The sequence below is a fragment of the Nicotiana tomentosiformis genome, chromosome 2 (assembly GCF_000390325.3).
Source record: "Nicotiana tomentosiformis chromosome 2, ASM39032v3, whole genome shotgun sequence".
NCBI lineage: Eukaryota > Viridiplantae > Streptophyta > Magnoliopsida > Solanales > Solanaceae > Nicotiana > Nicotiana tomentosiformis.
The window spans coordinates 149,549,879-149,572,203 of NC_090813.1; positions in this window are offsets into that span (position 1 = coordinate 149,549,879).

Consider the following 22,325-nt stretch of genomic DNA (forward strand, 5'->3'; position numbering starts at 1 on the left):
GTACCTCCCTTTCCCCATCCCTTTATTTGCTCTAAATTGCTACATCATGAACCTCTCTTCCTTATTTCATTTATTTGCTTCATTTAATTATGTTTTTAAATTTCTATGAACTATGCTAACTTTTTCATTTGTCTTTTCTTTTCCCTTTCCCTCTCGCTTATTTTATCGCATTATTTAATATTGTTGTTATGTGCTTTCACCATGTGGACTACTTGAGTATATGTTATCACTTTGTATAAGCATTATTTCACCATCATGTTCCACTCGTGTCAATTATCAACATAGCGGTGCTTGATGAGTATCCATATTTTTCGTAAATACCTTTGTCAAATCGAAAAGGCTTTTTAGCGGTAGACTACTCGATCAGCGGTGCAGTCAATGGTCCCGTGCCTTTCCCTCTCAAGTAGTCTGTTTGAGTGTATCAATCTAGAACCTTCCAGAAGCCTATTGAAAATGTGCATGCATCATGTTTAGCCTAGGATGGATTAAATACCCATTACGTACTGATCCGTTTAGATGAACCCTATCCAAAGTCCAAAGGAATCTCTACAATCCCAAGGGATGCATTCATACTATTTGCATTACTTGCAGAAAATGTGTCAGCATGTTGACTGTTATCGCGTAATTAATCAAATCAGGAGGGAGAAGGGCTAACTCTTTCGTTTGATGCAGAAAATGAGGCACGAAATACCCAAGTTTGGCATGGTCCAGAACATCCCTCCGTTGTTGATTGACTAGTGGAACAACCTTGAAATATGTGAAAGGAATCATGTAAGAAGGGTACTGGGTAACTTACCATCTTTGATGGACATCCGGCCAAGCAGAGAACTAATTGAGGCAACCACTATGTTTTGGGATGAAAATAGGGCCGTCATTTGGTTTGGAAATATGGAAATGACCCCTCTTTCGGAGGAAATTGGAGGTTTCACTATGCTTCCATGGGTAGTCTAGGTTTGTTAGTGCCGGAAAATTGTATACCTCGCGGTTTTCTGAAAATGGTTAGGTTCAAGAAGAATGATGAGTTGGACTGCTTGAAGAAGTCCTACATTAACTTTGACTTTCTGTACGAATGGTATGGATATATCAAATCATACCGCTTGTATCATGAGGAATTAGATATCACCTCCATTGGATGGGTTCATCGTCAAGTTTATGTCTTTTTAGTCTATTTTATGGGTTTGCTAATTTTCCCAATGCAAGGGGGGAAACTTCACACTCGTTTAGCCATGGTCGCCAAGACCATAATGGAAGGAATCGAGGGACAAAACTACACTATTCTTCCTATGATACTAGTTGAGATGTACCGAGCCTTGGATTGATGCAAGCATAGGGCTGGATATTTTGAAGGGTGCAATCTTTTGTTACAAGTTTGGTTATCAGAACATCTCCAAAGAGGATACTATCGTCAAAAGTTCATTCGTAGGCCATTAAATGATTATATTGACAGTCATCACCCAGAGAAGATGACATCCGCTACTGATATATTTGCAAATCCTATGAATATTGAAGGATAGGTACGCCTTTTCAGCAATCTGACTGACGAATAGGTACACTGGATGTTCGAGTGGTTCCCTAGAAAGGAGACATCATTTGGATGTCCCAAGAAGGCCACCCATTTGGTATTGATCGGGTTGTGGGGAATTTACCCTTATGCTCCATTTGAGTGATGAGGCAAGCTGGGAGAAAGCAAGTTATACCTCAGGTATCCAATATGACTCAGTAAAAGCCATACTTTAAAGGAGACGTCATTTCATTCAAGTTCGAGGCTCAGCACATGTGGAATCAAAAGATCATTGTAGATGGAGAGATTATAGAGCCCGACACGTACCTTGTTGGACACAAGTACTACTACCTATCGTGGCTATAAGATGACATAACCGGGGATGTCAAATCGGGAATAAAGATAAAGGGAAGAATCATAGACGAAGAGGCTGAAGTTTAAGTAAAGTACAAGAGGTTGCACAAGAGGGTTTTCGAATCCGAGGCCAAACACTTGGAAGAACATAAGTTAGACATGAAAGCAATAAGGGAATGGAAAAAGATAGCAAACAAGTCTACAGAGAGGTTGGAGAATTTAGAACAAGGGTTGATGGAATTATAGGGGAAGATGAGGAAAAGGCTTTGGGACTGCCAGGGTATGGACTATGACGAAGGAGGAAAGCTAGAAATGTCTTACTTGCTGATTCACATGCGCGACCTTGGGAACATGATCGATGGAGCCAAGAAGGCAATGCATGGAGAAGGTCCATCTGGGACCAAGTTGAATAGGAGTGTTTTCGTTTATTGCTTTATAGTTAGATTTCGTTTAGCTTCGATGTAATAAGGCATTGTGCCATTAGTAACTCTCTGTCATTATTTTGATTTAGTAATAGATTGGTTTGATTTATTTTCACACTAATGGGATAAAGCAACGTTGGCATAAATTTCTCCAAGTTTACTTGTCGCTTAGCCCTACCTCATGCACAACGAGGTCCCCAAAATTAGGATACGAACCATTGCATGCCTTATATGCTATCTATTTAAATACCGCAAGACTCTTTTATTTCACCTTACTGACTTGGCTACCTTTTGTTTCTCTTTCTTTTGTTAATTCCCATTCCTAAAGGATGGTTCATGCACTCTGGCAACATCCACATACCTCACCAGATCTAGAGGTCCTCCACCTCCTCCCCCTTCCAAGCGACATCAAAAGAAAGGGTAAAGGAAATATGGATGATTTGAGTTGCAATAGTAAAGACAACGCCCCTTTAACAAAGAATGTGGAGACTACTGATTGAAGAAGTACACCGGGGCAGAACGAAAATGTTCTGCGATTAGAGCAAAAGTTTTTGGAACTACAAGGCGAACTAGAGCAGGTTCGCAACCTTGCTAACCTCTCTCTCACCTTAAACGTCCCTGACATCAATTACCAGAATACCATCACTCAAAACTAGCCAGAACCCCAGAATCCACAACCTTAGAATACACAACCGCAAGCTCCACAAAATTGCCCTACTACACAACAATACCACAACCCCACACTCCCACAAAACCTAAACCCACCATTATTACAAGCTCCTCAACAAAATCCTCATAATACAACCCAATGCCCACAAATTACCACCTACCCTACTCCTCAAAATATACCACAACCTACCCACGATCCACCCCAGGCATCCATCAATGATCATATATATACTCAAGTCCCTAGAACCTACCAAAGCCACTCCATATACATTGAAACTCTACCATACACCCCACAACAAACACTATACATGCCCGAACCTACCGAGAAGGACCTGCTCATCAAGAACATGGCCGAAGAGTTGAAGAAGTTATATGGTAGGGTCTAGAGTGTCGGGGGAGGAAAGGGTGTTGAAGGCTTGAATTATGAAAATTTGTGTATCCAACCAGATGTGGAGCTACCTAAAGGTTACAAACCCTCGAAGTTTGAAATATTTGATGACACCAGTGATCCTAAAGTGCATTTGTAGACGAGGACTTATTGCGATAAACTCATGGGCGTGGGCAATAACGAGCAAATCCTCATGAAGTTGTTCATGAGAAGTCTCACTATGGATGCTTTATCTTGGTACATCAGTCAAAAACCAAAGAAATGGCCTAATTGGGTAAGTATGGCATGCGACTTTATGGACAGATTCAGGTTCAATACGGAGAATGCACTGTATGTTTTTAAATCAAAAATCTCAAGAAGAAACCCACGGAGACCTTCCGCGAGTACGCCAACCATTGGAGATCAGAAGCTGCTAAGGTAAGGCTGCCGCTGGAAGAAGAACAAATGAATAAGTTCTTCGTCCGATCTTAGGACCCACAATACTATGAAAGATTAATGGTCATAGATAATCACAAGTTCTATGACATCATCAAGTTAGGAGAAAGAATTGATTAGGGTATCAAGAATGGCATGGTCACTAACTTCGAAGCTTTGCAGGACACTAATAAAGCTCTGCAGTCTGGAGGTATTTCTAAGAATAAAGAACTGGGTGCCGTGATGGTAGCCTAAGGGCCGAAGTCTCTCCTCACCTATAAAACACCCCCACCAACATATCATCCCTCACCCCCAAAATACAATTATCCTGCTACCACCTACCATCCCTACAATACCCAACCAACCTACTATCACTCATCTCCACCTGCCCGTCAGAATTACCCTAAATCCTGACCCAATTTCAATCACAGAGCTCCTAGAAAATAAATTCCTCTCGCTGAAATAATAGCCCAACTAAATGACAGACTCGAAGGTCACCGTTTATGTCACTCCCATTCATGCATCCATGATTGAAAACCCCTCCCAATGGGCCAACCCCAACAAAACATATGCCTATCACTCTGGCATGAAGGGGCACACCATTGACGAATGTAGCATGTTAATGGATAAGATCCAGACTTTGATTGATACTAAGGTGATACAGGCAAAGGAATCTGTTCCTAATGTCCGCAATAACTCTCTTCTCGACCATAGGGGTCAGGGAGTAAACATGATCGAGACTGATGAAGAATGGGACCAGGAAGGATCCATCGGTCTTATTTGAGAATGAGACACTGCTATGACATGCCATGTCACACTCTCACCAATTATGGTGCAAACCAAGGCACCGTTCGAGGTTGAAGTGTATACACCCAAGCCACCATTCACTATGATGGTAGCTCCATCGCAATCCTACCAATCTTATTTTGTTCCATATGGTTATGTGGCAGAGGCAAGAAGGAAAGTGAAAACTAAGATGGAAGAAGCGGGTGCCGCCCAGGGAATGACTAGAACAGGAAGAGTCTACATGCCGAAACATCTTGCCCAAGGAGGGACAAGTAGGGAGACTGCGCCAAAACCACCTGTTATGGAAACAGGTACTGATGATTTGTGGAGAAATATACAATTAAAAGGAGTATTATATAGTTGATCACCTTAACAAAACTCCTGCCCAAATATCTATCTTGTCATTGTTGTGGAACTTAGACGCACACAAGAATGCCTTGATGAAAGTGTTAAGCGAAGCATCACCAATGGAAAAATGGAAAATATGGTAGGACAAGTGCTGGAGACACAGAAGATCGCCTTTCACAAAAATGAGTTGTCACCGGAAGGTTTGAGTCATAACAAAGCATTGCACATCACCATGCAATATGAAAATTGTTACATCCCGCATTTTCGTATGTTAAAGTTTCGTCGTAAGTTAATCGACGTAAGTTCAGAAATGGGATTATTTTGAGATTATAAGCATTATGCTATTTAAAACAAGTGATGAATAAATTCGTTAAGGCGAGAGGGGAAGCAAGTCAAAGAAAATGAATTTTCGTCCAAGTTTGTCATTTTGGGATAAAATACGGCCTGAACTAAAATACTTGATATTTATGGACTAGTACCATACAAGGTACCACATGGCCATGATTAATTTGGGATAATTCTTAATTACCGAATAGCGAGATATTACCTAATTAATTAATTGATTATTGGATAAGATTAATATCCCCACCCGACCCCCACGTGGCAGCAAGCCACTAAACCAAACAAATGACTCTTACTCCCTTTTAATAAGTGGCCATCTAAAATAATGTAGATATGACACTTACGTAGAAGTTTGGCTTCATTTTGACTTAAAGTGCTCAAGTAAGAGATCTTATACCTTCTTCCTAATTCAAGACTTAAAAAGATCCTATTTTTGTTCCTTCAATTTTCAAGAGAACGACAAGGATTTGTGGAGCAATTTCAATTGAAAACAAGGATTTGTGTTGCATTGGGCTGGCAGGGTAATGTTGTGCCCATTCTCTCTTTTAAATACTTTTGTACGTCACTTTTAATATGTAATCTATCTTCAAATTGTGAACTCAATAGTTCCTACTTCCTAGGGAAGTCAGTTTTGTATTTGTTTAGACAATCATGGGCGTCATTCTTGCTACTGAAATTTATAGAAAGAAAAAAGATCCTTGTGATATGGTTCTTTACATGTAAGGGAATTCAAAGAAATCTCATCCTCGTCTTTTGCATTGAAATTTTGCTTTGAAGTTGTGGTAGGAGTACGGTGCAACCTTTTTCAAGAATATCATACGGAATTTTTGTCTACTCCAAGTATGTTAAGGCTACCCCTTCTTTTCTTTTGGCATGATCCAAATGATACAAATGAAACGAGTAAAAATACGTAACTTTCATAAATGACTCTATTCATAGAAATATTAGGGGTGTCTATATTCTTGATTACCAATGTGAATTATTATTATATCTTCTGTTCATGGATCTCAGAAAAATACGTATTTGCTAAAGTTTATCCAAAAGGCATGTTGATTTTTATGACATTCTGAGAAAATATTATTGACGTATTTCTTATGCATTTCATGCATTTATACATATACATTGACCCATGACCAGATGGCATTATATACGCGTATATATGTATATTATATGTATTTGGGATATGGAAAAAGGTTATGGCGTTATATATGCACCACCACCTGATCAGCTGGTATACGTTGATGATTTGCCCACAGTGGCCAAAATGATATGATGGGATACCCTCAGAGGCTTGATGATGTTATGAACGCATATACCAATGCATAGTATGACATTTATACGCATATGCATGACATTATAAAAATGAAATGATTCACAGAGCTATGCAGACGTACATGTCGAGTCTTTTACTCCATGTTTCTCTCATGTCTATTATTTACTGATTTTCATTCCTTACACACTTGGTACATTATTTGTATTGACGTCCCTTTTGCCTGGGAACGCTGCGTTTCATACCGTAGGTCTCGATAGACAGGTCGAGAGTCCTCCAAGTAGGCGCTCAGCTCAGTAGAAGATATTGATGCACTCCATTTGCTCTGGAGTTGCTTGTTTGGTCAGTATGATTTAGATGTGTATGGTTTGGTATGGCGGGGCTTTGTCCCGACCTTTATGACAATTATGTACTCTTATAGGCTTGTAGACATATGTCGTGTACGTGAAAGAATGTACGACCTTGTCGGCCTATGTTTTGAATTTATAAATGATTATGTTGTCCTATTAGGCCCGTATGTCACGTGTATATGATGAAGTAATATGAAAGATACGTTACGTTGGTACTCGGTTGAGTAGGTACTGGGTGCTCGTCGCGGCCCATCAGTTTGGGTCGTGACAAAAATAATCCACTGCTCGAGTCTTGATTGATGGGGGTTTGAGCCTGAATATATGCCCTTTGACTACGGTTGGGAAGCATGAACGTGTAGGCATTCGATGGGTCCCAAATAGCTACAATCGAAGAAATTGACCCGAGTTTGAAGATAGGCCCGACCATGTTCAATGTTGAGTTCCAAATACTAGATATATCCGCCAACTACAACCAGTTGTTAGGACGACCGTGGATACACATGGCTAGGGTAGTTTCTTCTACTTTACATCAGGGCGTGAAGTTCAAGTGGAATCATTAGGAGGTGGTTATTCACGGAGACCGAAACAATCCCATTTATACCTACTAGACTGTACCAACAGTTGAAAATAGAAGAAAGTTAGGAAGAGAAAACATTCTACAGTATTGAATGGATAAACATAGTCGAGAAGAGACGATGATGGAGAAATAAAATGCTAAGTACGTTACTTTGATTAGGGTATGAGTCGGGCCGAGGTCTTGGCCCCAAGCTTCAAGGGATAATAGAACCAATACGACCACGTACTAAGGACACCACTTTTTGTCTCGGGTATGAATACACTGTGCAAGAATATAAGGATTGGTCAACACTATGGCATGATTTCTATTATCTGTTGCCTAAACCTATACTACTGTTATACCAGACATTCTGTAAGGCTGGCGTGATTTGGGGTTTTGAAGAAGATGAGATCCTAGCTAGCATGAGGAATCTGTTTTTGAATGAAGAAGATATGGATTACAATGTGATATTAGGGAGGAGGAGGGAGATATTACAATCCAGAAGATATGAAATGGAGTTGTTCTCAGGAATTAGGACCAATGCACCATCCAAGGCATGTCGAGCACCTAGGTAGCTTTGGTATACTAGCATGAGTTTACTTTAAACTGTTTTCTGGCATTTAAGACGTTCAGTATTTTATTTTGAAATAAGTACTCGAGACATCGAGTTGTGTTTGTTTGACAGTTTAATATTTAAATTAATGCATTATTTCTATTTGTTTATTTATATTATTATCTCCTTGCATTCTTTTCAGCATAACTATTTCCTATTTTGTTAAATCTACAACTGTGACATGTAATGAGACAACGCAACACGATGAGAGTGATTCAGAGAAATGGGAAAACGACAAGAGGAAATTTTCAGGGAAGTAGAGGATTTTGAAAACAAATCAAAGTCCAACATAGAAGAAACTGAGGAAGTTAATTTGGGGAATTCCGAAATAGTCAAAGAGACTCGCATTAGTATTCACCTATCACCGTCAGACAAGGAAGAGTACATCAAATTTCTGAAAGAATATGAGGATATTTTGGCATGGTCATATGATGACATTACAGGGTTGAGCACATATATAGTGGCCCGCCCAAAAGCTACCTACCAACCCTATGTGTCCACTGGTGAAATAGAAACTCAGGAAATTCAACCCAGATATGAGTTTAAACATAAAGAGAAGAGGTTACCAAGCAGATAAAAGCCAAGGTCCTCTGAGTGGTCGAATATCTGACCTGGTTAGCCAATATCGTGCCCGTATCAAAGAAAGACGGGAAGGTCAAGGTGTGCGTTGACTACCAAGATCTGAACAAAGCAAGTCCTAAGGATGATTTTTCACTACCAAACATACACATCTTGATCGACAGCTGCGCCAAGCATGAACTCTATTCCTTTATTGATTGCTTCGTGGGATACCACCAGATATAGATAGATGAACAGAATGAAGAGAAAATAACCTTTATCACACCATGGGGGGTGTATCGCTATAAAATGATGTCGTTTGGTTTGAAGAACGCTGTGGAAACTAACATGAGGCTATGACCACTCTCATTCATGATATGATAAACAAGGAAATATAGGTTTACGTAGGTGATGTCATCATCAAATTGAAGAAGAGCCAGGATCACATAGCAGATTTGAGAAAGTTTTTCGACCGCATGCGGAAGTATAACTTGAAGCTGAACCCTGTGAAATGTGCTTTCGGGGTCCCTACCGGGAACTTACTAGGTTTCATTGTCAGTTGCCGAGGTATTGATCTGGACTCATTAACGATCAAAGCCATTCAGGATCTTCCACCACCAAGGAACAAGAAGGACGTAATGAGCTTCTTCGGTCATCTCAACTACATCAGCCGTTTCATAGCATAGTCGACGGTAATATGTGAACCAACAAGATGGACTGAGGAGTGTCAAAAGGCCGTCGATAAAATCAAAGAGTACTTATCCTAACCTCCTATGCTGGTACCACAAGAGCCCGGGAGATCTTTGTTGTTGTACCTGTCTGTATTGGATGGAGCCTTTAGATGAGTATTGGGATAGCATGACCATACCGGAAGGAAGGAGAAAGCAATATACTATCTGAGTAAGAAGTTCATACCTTACGAATCTCGCTATTCACTTTTGTAACGTATCTGATGCGCTCTGGCATGGATAGCCCAGAAGTTGAGGCATTATTTCTGCGCATACACCACATGCCTCATATCGAGAATGGATCCCTTAAAGTATATTTTCTAGAAACCTATACCTACTGGCAAGTTGGAAAACTGGCAAATACTGCTAGTGAGTTCGACATCGTCATTGTGACTCAGAAAGCAGTCAAGGGGTAAGCATTGCGAATCATTTGGAAGAGAACCCTGTAGGCGGAGAATACGAACCATTAAAAATGTATTTTCTCGATGAGGAAGTATATTTCATAGGAGAAGATATCGTCGAAGCATATGATGGTTGGAGAATGTTCTTCGACAAAGCCACAAACTTTATAGGAGTGGGCATTGAAGCTGGCTTAGTACCAAAAATTGGCCAACATTATCCGGTGTCCGCCAAGCTCAGGTTCCCATTCTCTAACAATATGGCTGAATATGAGGCTTGCATTTTGGGACTCGGGTTGGCCATCGACATGAACATCTAGGTTTTTTGGTAATCAGAGATTCAGACTTGCTGATACACTAGGTACTCAAAGAATAGGCCACCAAGAATACCAAGTTATTGACGTACCTATACTGTGTGCAATATTTGATCAAAAGGTTCACAATGATAGAATTCAAACATGTTCCTCGAATTTAGAATGGGTTCGCAGATGCATTGGCCACCCTATCTTCCATTATACAATATTCAGAAAAGAATTATATTGACCCCATCCTGATAGAGATCCACAAACATTATGCTTACTATGCTCACGTCGAAGAAGAATATGATGGAAATCCATGATTTCACAATATCAGGGAATATCTAAAAAAGGGAGAGTACCCGGAATGTTCTACACATACTCAAAAGCGCACATTACGGAGGTTAGCTAACCATTTCTTTCAGAGTAGGGGAATTGTGTACAGAAGAACTCTCGACTTGGGATTGCTAAGATGTGTCGATGCTAAGGAAGCATCCAGACTGCTTGAAGAGATATATGTCGGGACATGCGGACCTTACATGAATGGGTTCATCCTAGCCAAGAAGATATTAAGGGCGGGATAGTTTTGGATGACTGTGGAAACTAACTGCATCAAGTACGTACAAAAGTGTCACCAGTGTCATGTACATGTTGACATGATACGAGTACCACCTAATGAACTCAATGTGACGAGTTTGCCTTGGCCTTTCGCTTCCTGGGGCATGGATGTCATCGGCCCAATCGAGCCCGCTTCCTCCAGTGGACAGATTTTTCTTGGTGTCTATTGATTACTTCACCAAATGGGTCGAAGCAGCATCCTACAAAGCCGTGACAAAGAAGGTCATAGCAGATTTTTTTCGAGACCGTATTGTTTGCCGATTTGGGGTACCCGAGTCGATCATTACTAACAACGTCGCCAATCTCAACAGTGACCCGATGAAGGCCATGTGTGAAACATTCAAGATCAAGCACCGAAACCCCCGCGTATAGGCCACAAATGAATGGAGTTGTTGAAGCCTCCAAAATAACATTAAGAAGATACTGATGAAAATGGTAGACAACAACAAACAATGGCAAAAGAAGGTACCATTCGCTCTGCTCGGATACCGCACCACGGTCTCAATGTCAACTGGGAAAATGCCCTATCTATTGCTCTATGGTACTGAAGTTGTTATACCCATAGAGGTGGAAATTCCTTCAATGTGAATCATACAAGAGGCTGGGCTTAGTGATGCAGAATGGGTGCAAAGACGATATGATCAGTTAGCTTTTATCAACGGTAAAAAGATGAACGCGGTGTGTCACAGTCAGTTTTACCAGGACAGAATGGCAAGAGCTTTCAACAAGAGGGTTAGACCAAGGAAATTTATAACAGGAAAACTGGTTCTGAAGCGGATTTATCCACATCAGAATGAAGCAAAAGGAAATTTTTCACCTAACTGGCTGACAGAAGGAGCACTCATACTAGCATAAATGGACGGAGAGATATGGGCAAAACCTATCAACTCGGACGCTGCCAAGAGATATTATGTTTGACATTATATTCACACTTTCTTCTTCATGTAACATGAACTATACTTGACCTGATTCCCACTTAAGAAGGTACATGTAGGCAGCCCTGTGGGTTCGATCATATTATAATAAATTATCCATTCCCCTCCATGGTCGGAAACAGGGACAAGATTTTGAGCTTCACCGAAGATTAATGTCATCACGTCAAGGATCGCCAAAGGAATATTTTCGGAAGTATTCGTCAGCACTGGAGTAGAATTTTGAGGGAGTCCTCTAAATTCCAGGATAAGGACTTTGCAATGTCTGAAGAACGTGTCACAATCTATGATTTGACAAAACTATTTGCCTCAAGATTTATCACATATTTCCTACAACTAATTGATTGCAAAATGCGTATTTTCAAAACTCCATTTTGTAATGACCAAATTCTATACAGGCTAGCTCAATCACAACAATATCAAGCTAGAAGCAAGGACGAAACGAAGGATCAAAAGCATGAACCAACCTCCCCCGATTTATGACCTTTCTTTGGATGTAAGTATAACAGATACATCATTATCAAAAGTATCCTCAAATTATGCACAATGAAGACCACTATCTTTACATAGAGAGATGCTACCGAGCCCATACATGTCAAGCTAAGAATCACTTTCCTTTCTCGCACTTACTCGAGACTAATCATCGCCTTCTCATCATTTGCATGAGGTTAAGCTCTACCTACATTCTTGCATAAGGCTAAGCACTGCCTTCCCTATCTGCATGAGGCTAAGCTCTGCATCCATCATTGCATAAGGCTAAGCATTGTCTCTCTCTACATAGGGCTAAGCACTGCCCTCATTACTTGCATAGGGCTAAGCACTACCCTCATCATTTGCATCGGGCTAAGCACTGCACTCATTACTTGCATGAGGCTAAGCATTACCTTCACCTACATAGGGCTAAGCACTGCCCTCATTATATTGCATGAGGTTAAACATTGCCTCAATTATTGCATAAGGTTAAGCATTGCCTTTCTCTGCATAGGGATAAGAATTGCCTTGATTACATTGCATGAGGCTAAGCATTGCATTCATCATTGCATAAGGCTAAGCGTTTCCTTTCTATGCATAGGTCTAAGCATTACCCTCATTACCTTGCATGAAGCTAAGAACTGCCTCCATTATTGCACAAGGGCAAGCACTGCCTTTCTCTACATATGGCTAAGCACTGCCCACATTACATTGCATGAGGCTAAGAACTGCCTCCATCATTGCATAAGGCTAAGCACTGCCCTTATTAAATTGCATAAGGCTAAACACTGCCTCCATCATTACACAAGGATAAGCACTGCCTTTATCTGCATAGGGCTAAGCACCGCCCTCACTGCATTGCATGAGGCTAAACACTGCCTCCATATCTGCATAAGGCTAAACACTGCCTTCATTTGCATAGGGTTAAGCATTGCCCTAATTTCATATAAGGCTAAGTGTTGCCTTCCTTCATTTTTGCATAATGCTAAGCGCCGCCTTCACCTGCATAAGGCTAAACACTACCTTCGTTATCCGTATATGACTAAGCATTGCCTATTTCTATATCGAACAATCAATATCACTACATCTTTGCATCTCATGGGTTGAAATATCACCAGACCATCCAAGGGCGTCATAGTCCAAAGGCAACATTTTCATGGTCTGCGGACACCATTCCATGGCCTAAGGATCTCAAAACTACATATCATTATTCGAAGGCGTCATAGTCCAGAGGCACCATTCTAATAGCCCAAGGACACAATTTCATGGCCTGCGAATCCCTTTATCATACGCTTCATGGCCCAGGCCATAGTCTGAGGACATCATCTTCATAGTCCAAAGACAATTTTTATGGTCCGAAGGGAATTTGCATCATGTTTAAATTCTCGCACTTGCGACAATGATATTATACCTGTATATGCATGTTTTTTGCATTTGCTATATTTTATGTTTTGCAGGTACCTCAAAAGGTAACTGTTTTCTAAACAGGAGCAATCCTCGCTCCGATTTCTGTTCAAACTTTCACATTCCTTGATTGTCTCTAAGTAACCGCTAACCGACAATAGATTACCCTCTTTTCCGCAACCGGCCCCGAACACATTGCCCCATATATCTGTAACGATCAATTTCGTATTATTGCCATTCATACTCTTGGCCCAAAATATCAACTATTCATGACACTGTTCTACCCAGAGAAAATCAATCTTCAAAGCATATAATCTTTTCATAACAACTCAATAGGTCTCGTCAGCTGTTGGATCCAGAACTACACGTGGTTTGATACCCGTAAAACTAGGGATATGTAGGGAACTCAAGAACCAGGGTTCGGCCCCCACATTATAAACACCTCATACTCCCATCATTATTCATTTGGAAAAAATTGATTATCATCTCAATTTATTTACCGGGCAATTCTTTCATCATTCCCAGGTAAAGAGGGGCAGCTGTTAATACTCAATTTTACACTTATATTTTATAAATTATTTCTATATATTTTTTAAATATTATTTTTCATACTTTTATCAAGTTATTACAAGAGTTCCATACAAATAATTTTGCCTCTTTTTAAGCTTTTAAATTGTTTTTTCCATTTTAAAATGGTAAATATTTATTAACTATTCTTTCAAATTATTTGTGGATGATTAGTTGTTAAAATTAATTATTCAAACCCACATGTATATTTTATAATATCTTTACTTCATCCTATATAATTATATTTGCATTCTTTATATCATTTGCATATCATTCGCAATAATAGCCACAATTTTCAATAATTATCTTTCATGTGCTATTTAGGTCAAAATGACTTTTTTACAGTTATAATCTATTATTTTTGAAAGTATTAATTTCGAAACAGCATTTTTATATCATTTTATAATCATTTTCAATTTATTTTTTATTAATTTTTGTATTTTAAAATTCCAGCCCAAAAACTAAGCTAAACATCGGACCAAAACCAACCTAAAATGCCAGACCCAATCCCCAGACCTAAGGCAAATGACACCTTTACTCAAGACCTGGTCGGAACCTATTTTTTTACCCGCCACGCCTTCCTTTTAATCTTGGCCGTAGATTTTAAATGTTCAACGACCCACAACGAAGCCCCCATTTCCCTTATATCCCCTCATCTAACCATAATCCTATTTTTACCCGTCCGCCGCCCTCAAATCCTCTCAACCCTTCCCCCCTCTTCTCTGTAAAACCCTAGCAGCCGCCCCACCCAAATCCTAGTCTCCATCCGAGATGGTATGGAAATCTTCCATATTTTCTTTCCTTTTCTGCACACACAACGATTCTTTCCATCTTCTCAACACTACGCATTTTGTACTGAGTAATTTATGGAAGCTAAACAAAGGGTGTTTGTTCGACATTGATTCTATATAATCACCATGTTATTGACTTGATACATTCACAACAAGGTCATTTGGGTTCGATTCAGTGAGATCTTTAACTATTTTAATTCTTCGTCCGAGCTAGGGTTTGCTGGATTGAGCCCTAAACCGATTCAAAAATAATTTGCATGAGATTATTTCCTTATTTTTGTGACTTAATTGATGTTTTCCTTTTGGATCTGGGTAATTCGAACACTATATAAACACCTCCCCCAATTGCCTTAAAAACATACCTTAATCACTGCTCCCTTTCACTCATTCACTCTGCTAGATTCTTGGCCGGTTGAAAGACAGGCCACTGTGGTTAACTCATCGACTTCCTTTGTTGCAAGCACTTCTCGGAGATCATTCAAAGCTATTATGCACTCTAAAGCACCAGATTTGGGAGTTCTCACTGTTCTCTATTGACTACTGCTAATTAATCTACTGTTGAAACATAGTTTTCTCATTTGTTTGCTCGTTAATTTGCAACTGGTTAGTGCTATTGACTCTTGCAATTCTGCTCATGTTCTGTGTGCCAATATTATTTGAACTTCTATGAGCCAACATGATTTGATATTATGTATGCAACATTATTCGTTTAAATGATGTCCTGCAATTCTAATGTTCTCTAGCATCAAATCTGTTTATGTCCTAAATTTTAGAATATGTTCACTATGCGTAGTTAACTAGATTGATTCCTGACTTTCTTAGGTTTTTCTAGTCTAATATGTTTATGATAAATCTAAATTTTGCATTTGTTGTCTACTACGAGTTCATCTTCATGCACTGCTTTGGATTTTTGTACTAAAACCTCATGTGAAAATTCATGCCTGCCTAGAATTTGTTCGAATGTGTTCTTTCCTCTTCATGCTAAATCATTCATGTATAACTTCCTACGTGCTAATATTCTTAGCGTTAATTCATGACTATGCCTCCCTTACACTCTCATGCTTAGTACCCTTTCTATAAGAACTCTTGTTTGTCAGATTCTCTCAATTAAACCCTACTTATCCTGAGATGTCCATCTTTGTGATACTATTACTTTGAATATGATTGTTGTTGTATGTGCTCATTTTATGTGTTTACAAGAGCCCTTTGTACATGCCCGTGTGATCTACCACCTATTAGACATCACCCTTAGGATGATACTTAGAAAATCTTGATGTTGATAATTCTAATACTAGGAATCCAGGTGTATGTATCCTTGACCAGACTCTAAGTCACCTAAATGACTGGTTGCACTTATGTTCCTATGTTCATGTTGTTTGCTAATGGGTAAGCAAGACAATTGCTTCCTTATTTGGGCCTAGTTTATTGGGCCATGCTTGTTGTTAGATTTGAACATTGTATCCAAGCGTGCTTTAATCATCCTTGAGTACCTGGAATATGGGTTTGTTGGTTTGTACTAAGATTGAGGCTGGTGAAGGACCAGAAGCATCGCTAGATTATTTTGTATTGTGTTGGGCATGTAATTGTTCTATTTAGACATATGATTATTCTAATTGGGTCTTTAATAATTTGTAAGAATGAATAATGGAGAAATTAGTAAAAACGGGGGCTGGGGTACTCTAATTCTCATATGAACGAGTAGAAAGAATACCTATAGGATCTAAATGCTTTATTTGCTACTTGATCAACATGATCTATTTCTATGTACTGCTAGACATCATGCCTATAGGTTTTCAATCTTGCATGTTCATTTAGAAATCACAACTTAGGACTCTAATATTGATCCTGCCAACAAGACTCGTAACATGTTTAGAAATCATGCCTTTAGGATTCAAATTGGCTTCGATTGTTTCTTGTTTGGCGTGTTTTACTTCTGTGTATAAACAACATACCTATAGTATTCCTCTTTAATTAATTGAGACTGTCTACACTAATACCTCCCTCAATTGTGTTGCTCACCTAGAAATCATGACTATAGATTCAATAAAAAATGGATTTGCACTACACAACCGATGTACTGTCTAAACTTGATCGTTAGAAGTGATGCCTATAGGACTCTAACAATGTAGCATGTTTGTTTGCCATCCATGTATGAACTCCAAACTTGGTTAAGTTTAATTGGTCATCTATACGTCCACCTAGTAACCATGCCTTAGGTTTAATTGATTCGCAGATCAATTGTTCGTCTTAATTATTATTAGAACACGTTCTCGTTCGATTGTTATGCTATTTTCCTTTGTTGATGTTTGGAAAATCATAAGCATGTGAACCTATGTGTGGAGGTGAACGTGAATCCTTTTTGTGCTACTTGCATCTTATATGAATTCCTATTTGTTTGAACTATGTGACGCCTAGTTTTTTTTATTTTTGAGCAGGCTAGATCGAGTCTAGAGCCACCTATATAGCGGTTCAAAGCCTCATGGACCATAGGTATGGGATGGGTAGGCATGTGTAGGATGCGACGTAGAATTGAACTAGCGCGCTTTAGGTAAACAACTTAAAGATTATAATAGGATAGCAGAAGATGATAGTTTGTGCTCGCTGGATAATATGTGCAACTCTGGTACTTTAAAGGGTTGCGAAGTATTATTTATGTTGCACGGGGTGATCCTTTAGGCTAAAAAATTTAAGACCCCCCTCCCCCATTATGTCTGATTGTTCATTGTATATTTACTTGTTGAGAAACCTAGACTTGACAAAGATATATCTTGTAATTTCAAGAAATTGTACCAGTTAGTTTATTAGTGGACAAGTTATTTCCTTCACATTTGTACAATTTCTCTCAATCAATTGTTTCTTCCTATTTTCACTTTGAATAGTTGATCAATTACTCGGACTCTTTACTCTCCCTTATTTGGCATACTCACTCAAGGTAGTTATAATTCGACAATCCTCACATAATATAAAATTCGGCCGGAAACCACATTTGTGGACCTCGAAGGGTGCCTAAAACATTCTCTTTGAGGTAACTTGAGCCCTTATCCGGTTTTTGGTGATGCGAACTAGTTAAAACATAATTATTTGAAAATAGGCCCTAACGCACCTCAAAATCGTTAGGTGGAGACTCTTCCTTTTTAATACCCATTTAAAAGAGTTGTCACATGACAAAATCCGCTTTCGTGAGAAAATGGGGCGCAACAGCGATGAGTAATTTCTTCCCTGACACTAACAACCCTCCGCGATCGCTATACCTCCTACGCGATCGCGAAGCACACGCCTAACACCAGAAACTAGCAGCTGTAAAATAAAGGGAAATGGTCTGAACCCAACCAGAGACACACCCGAAGCTCCCGAGACCCCGTCCAATCTCACCAACAAGTCCCAATACCTTATCCAAACTTATCCAACGCCTCGAAATGCCATGAATAACATCAAAATCATGAATCGCCGATCAAAATCCTTCTTTTAACATTCAAATCTTCAAACTTCGCTGAACGCATCCGAATCACACTTAGATGTTTCGGATTACGACCAAACTTCACACACAAGTGCCAACCAACTAAATGAACCTATCCAAGGTTCCGAAATACTGTCGGAGTTCGATAATACCAAAGTACACTCCAAGCCAAACTTAGCAAATTCAAAAACCTTCAAAATGTAAACTTTTGATAATAAGCGTTGTAGCTCCCGGACCACCCGATAATCATCCTGAACATACGCTCAAGTCTTAAATCATCTTACAAACCCATTGGAACCTTCAAATCTCCATTCTGAGATCGTTTACTTAAAAGTCAAGCCTTGGTAGACTCTTCTAACTTCCGGATTGAGAATTATTCTTCCAAATCAACTCGGAACTTTTCAAAAATCAAAGCTGACTATACGTTCAAGTCATAATACATTAAGTGAAATCTATTCAAGGTCTCCAACCGCCAAACGACATGCTAGAGCTCAAAATGACTGATTGGCTCATTATAGCATAATTGGTTTAGCCATGTTAATTTAAGTATGATGTGCAATAAAATAAGAAAAATCACATGGGTAAATATTAAATAACTAGAAAGTTATCTATGAATTCTCTTATGTTGCTTGTTCTTATTAATTAATAGGCCAACTAAAATTGGGATTGAATCCCATGAATGCTGGAAATATTAAAGGTGAATATAGGCATATTCACATGCCATGTGTACCACATAAGATGCATCCATGAGATGGTTACATGTGAGATTATTATTAATCCACAACCTGGTATTTGCGAGTTAACTTTCTCAACAATTTAATTTAGAACATAATTTCCAGATTTTCTATTCAATACAGTTCATCTTGATAAGTTGGTTTACATCACAGTTGGTTGAGCAAAATAATTTACTCAGTGCCTCCACTTAATAGCTAAACCTTGTCTTATGAGAACAAAGTTATCTATATCAGTTTGATATACATTATATACGAAAGTATATTACATTCTTCCCTCACAAGTGGTTAAGTGTCAGGAACCAAATAATTCCATCTTATTATTATTATTGATGTGCGATATATATTTTGGTTAACACCATAATGCACGAAGGTGGGTTTCAAAAGTTGAGGAAGCAAGTTAGTTTTTCTAACATCAGGGGGAGACAAGATAAACAATTGAGAAAAAGTTATGTGGAATGAATTATCATTTGTCCATAAAAAGATAATTCATCTACAGTCTATTGCAAAGCATGCCGGACGTATTTGCTGAACTAAAGAAAGTAACTATATTCTCACTGCAAATGCTCCTATTAGAATAAGTCCTAGAAGGACAAAGTTTGTGGTATGCTTAAAGCATATAGACAAATCGGTTTCAAATAAAATTCTTGATAAAAAAATAAGTAAATTATCAAAATGATCATAATAAGGATGCAAGTGATCTAGAAGATCACATGACATAATACTTCATAAAATCTCAGGAGAAGTTCAGGTACCTGAAAATATGAATGAAGAGATCTTTATATTATGTCTTTATGGAAAAAATGAGGTTGGAACCAATATAAAATATCCGTCGACTACATCTATGATAACGTTAAATATATATTTGAGGATCTTAAGTCAGGAGAAACAATTCAAGTATAATTAGTTTCATATGAAAGACATGTAGTTTTGGACCTGCAGTTCAAACACTTGAAAGTATAAAGTCAATGGTGTGTGCAATCACTTTTATCTATCTTATATGTCTAGCATGACATGAAAACTTGATATGTATCTAAAGTCTATTTATATGGCTTATATGTCTTAACTTATATGAAAATCCCTAAAGGATTTAAATCGCTTAAAGCACATACAATTCTTGTGCACATATGTATTTTACTATAACTATAAGCACGATAATGTGATAGCGAGAAGTTTTACCTCTATGGAGATATTGAAAAGGCCATTCCACGACATTATATGAATACATTACATATCTATCAAGATTGATGATTTCAAGGTTCAACATATTCATTCAAATTAGTATGGCTAATTTGTTTATCAAATCTCTACCAACTGTAACGACCCGATAGGTTGTTTTGAGCTCTAGCACGTTGTTCGGCATTTTGAGGCCTCGAGTAGCTTCACCTTATGTATTATGACTTTCATGTGTGGTTGGTTTCAGTTTTTGGGAAGTTCGTAGTTGATTTGGAAGGATAATTCTCAATTCAGAAGCTTTAAGTTGGAAGAGTTGACCATGGTTTGACTTTTGAGTACTTAAGAATCGGGATTTGAAATCAAGTAGGTTCGTATGATGATTTTAGACTTGGGCATATGTTCGGGTTGAGTTTTGGTTGGTCCGGGAGCATTTAGGCGCTTAATGTGAAAAGTAGGCATTTTGAAGATTTTAGAATTTTCTAAATTTGATTTGAAGTGGACTTTGGTGTTATTGATTTCCATTGGAATTATGAGCCTTGGAAAAGGTTCGTATTGTGATTTATGACTTGTACGTAAATTTTGGCATCATTCTGGAATGTTTTAGTATGGCCCGGATGCGTTCGTCAAAGTTAGAATGTTTTAAAATTAAAAGAAGGATTTTAATCATCGATTCATAGTTTGGATGTTGTTTGGGGTGCTTTGAGGCCTCGGGCAGATTCGTGTCATGTTTTGGGACTGGTCGGTGTGATTGGACAGGGGCCTCAGGTGTGATTAAGGGTAGTTTCAGACCAAGGTTGGGTGTTTTGATGCTGCTGGTTGCTGGTGCTGGTGTCGTACTTCGCGAGTGTACTAACACGATCGCGAAGAAGGAAATTAGTGTATGCCTTTTTTTGCTTCACGAATGTGAAAAATGAGCCGCGATGCAAAGAAGGAATGCGGGTCAGGGGGAATTTACCCTACGCGAACGCGACAAGGTAGTCGTGAACGTGATGAGTTGTTGGGCTGGATGTTCGCCTTTCGCGAACAGGAATGGCAATTGCGAACACGAAGGAGGAGTTCTAGGATGAGGGAAAGTTGATAAACACGAACACGATGGATTGGACGCAAACGTGATGCAGTGGGATGTTAGGCCTGCGCAAACGCGACTAGGGGCACGCGAACTCAAAGAAGGTCGGTCCTGGGCAGATTTGTTTTAAATCGAGATTTGGTTCATTTTCATCTCATTCTTCCTTGGGAGCTGACTTTGGGGCGATTTTGGAGTGCCATTTTTATCATGTATTAGGAGGTAAATATTTTTTACACATTGTGAGTTAAATATAAGAATTTAGGCTTGTAAATTCAACAATTTAAGTGGAAAATAGAAGCCCTAGAATTGATATTTTTGAGTTTTGACCATTATTTTGGGCATGAAATTGGAAATGAATTATATATTTAAACTCGTGGTACTATGGGTAATATTTATCTTCAAAGAATTTCGGAATCCAAGCATGTGGACCAGAGGGTTGACTTGTTGACTTTTCAAGCGGAGTTGAAAATAGTTATAAATTGATTTATTATGAGTTTTGGAGTATTTTTGTAGTTGTTTGCACGTTGTTTGACTAGTTTTTGATCAATGGGCATCGGTTTGAGGTATTAGAGAGGCGTTTGAGCCTGTTATGGAACTTCAGAGCGAGGAAAGTCTCCTATCCAACCTTGTGAGGGGGAAACTACCCCTAGATGATATATTGTTATGCGCTACTAATTGTGGGTGCTATGTATGCATGAGGTGACGAGAGTCCGTACGTATCTAAAAGCATATTTATGTCCAGGTACACTTAGTACTTTATCATGTAATATTTGAATTATTTGAACTCAATTTGCTACTTTAATTACTTGAATTTATAATTGAAATTGATTTGGTAATATGTTAGGTCGAGCCTTATAACCTTGAGTTGTTTGGCGAGATATTTGATAGACGGTAAAAGTCATGTTTACTTTATGCTCATGTACCTGTGTTGCAAACACATGGCCTGTAATTCAATAAGTTTCTTCCTTTCCTGTGGATCAGTTCAAACGCCTCAGTTGTATGTTGAGATGCATCTATGGTTCGCACCGGTCGACCCTCGGCAGAGTACACACTATTCTAGATCGGGTCGTATGACCTCGCCATAACTCATGCGTAATATCGCTAGGAGTTTGAATATTC